The 1,688-nt window shown below is 51.9% G+C and overlaps 1 pseudogene; it reads left to right on the plus strand.

The window, feature by feature from the left end:
• The first annotated feature begins 582 nt into the window (after positions 1–582).
• LOC103583544 lies at positions 583–1,471 on the plus strand (annotated as a pseudogene).
• Positions 1,472–1,688: the final 217 nt, after the last annotated feature.

A 1,688-nucleotide genomic window follows, 5' to 3' on the forward strand; every position in this document is an offset into this window, starting at 1 on the left:
GGTTGCGATCCGTTGCCGGACACGGAAAAAGACAAAAGACAAAAAAAAAAAAAAAAATGAAATCCTGTCATTTGCAGAAACAGGGATAGAACTGGAGACCATCAGTGTTAAGTGAAACAAGCCAGACACAGAAAGACGAATACCCCATGGTCTCACTCATATGTGAAACCTAAAAAAAAAAAAGGGGGGGGGTTCTTACAGAAGTAGAGCGTAGAATGACGGTTACCAGAGTCTCGGAGGGAGGGACGGGAGAGGAGAGGGGGATTGACAGGTAGACAGGAAGAGTAAGTTCTGGAGTTCTAGATTGTATATTTCACTATATTGTATATTTCTAAGTAGCTAGAAGAGAGGACTTGACCGTAATTACCACAAAGAAAAGATAAATGTTTAGGTGAGGGGCATGCTAGCTACTCTAAGTGAATCCCTGTACGACCTATGCATGTACTGAAACAGCACACTGTGCCCCACAAATACGTACAACTAAATGTTAACATAGGAGTGGCCACCTTGCTCCTGCCCCTGACAGGTTCTCTGGTCGGGGTCACGGGGACTTCGAGACGGCTCCCTGCACCTTCTCTGACTATGCTGTCCCGTGTGTTGCTTTCTGCCGCCACCACAGGGGGCCCATCTCTGAAGAACGCGGGGTCGCAGGGACTTCGAGACGGCTGCCTGCGCTTTCTCTGACCATGCTGTCCCAGGTGTTTCTTTCTGCCACCACCACAGGGGGCCCGTCTCTGAAGAACGCGGCCCCCCAGGTCCAGGGATATTGCAGGCAACATGGATCTTTCACACAGGACAGCCAAAATTATGCCGTCTACCACCTCTTCCTGAATGTGGAGGAAGAGTTCATTTTGGGCTGATGCCTGAGGATTTCTTGCAGTTCTTTTACCCTAAAACCATTGTAACAGGACCCTACATGCTCAGAACTGGGCTTCTCTTGTACTGTCTTTCCAAAGAAATCCATGTGATTACCCAGAGGCCTTCTCTGCCTATCAATAGCAGGGTTTCTCGTCTCTATAACTTGAAAATATGGCGCCTCTACTGGAGAATTTGCTGATAACCTCAATGAGCAAAAGTTGCCCAACCAGAAGAGGTGAAGCGGGCGGTGCACACACAACCTGGGATGGGACTGATTCGCAGAAGCCACACCGGGCACTGGGTCAGAAGCACCGTTACCTTCTCTGTGTCCAGAGGAGTGACGCTGCTGTGGCCTTGGAGGTCGCTCAGCGGGAACGGCTGCACAGAGCCTATGAGGAGGTGAAGAACGCCCGGATTATCACAGCTCTGTGCAGACACGATGTGTCAGAAGGAACAAGAGCTCGTGATAAACTGGGTGGAGAAGCACGTGGCGTGGAGCGTGTCTTTACAGCAGCGACGGGAGCCCATCACCAAGTGCACTCACCGCAGGTCTCCAGCTGCTGGAAAGAAGGCTCGGGCAGCGCCGGTCTGTACGTGTGCCCACCCCAGTTGAGACCACTGGAAGCAGTTGCTGACTAAACGGAAACTAGTCCACGTGACCCAGTCTTTCTGTGCTGCTGTCCACTGGAGTTGGGTTCCCGTCCCTGACAACGAACACTTGCAGCTTCCCGTGCTGAGAGCTGCGTCTACCGGCCGTCGGGTGTTCGTCCTCCCGCTGTGCCGTGAGGCGCCCCAGGACCACTCTGAATAAGCAAGCTTCTGTGAAAAAG

The sequence above is a fragment of the Galeopterus variegatus genome, unplaced genomic scaffold (assembly GCF_000696425.1).
Source record: "Galeopterus variegatus unplaced genomic scaffold, G_variegatus-3.0.2 Scaffold24159, whole genome shotgun sequence".
NCBI classification, from domain to species: domain Eukaryota; kingdom Metazoa; phylum Chordata; class Mammalia; order Dermoptera; family Cynocephalidae; genus Galeopterus; species Galeopterus variegatus.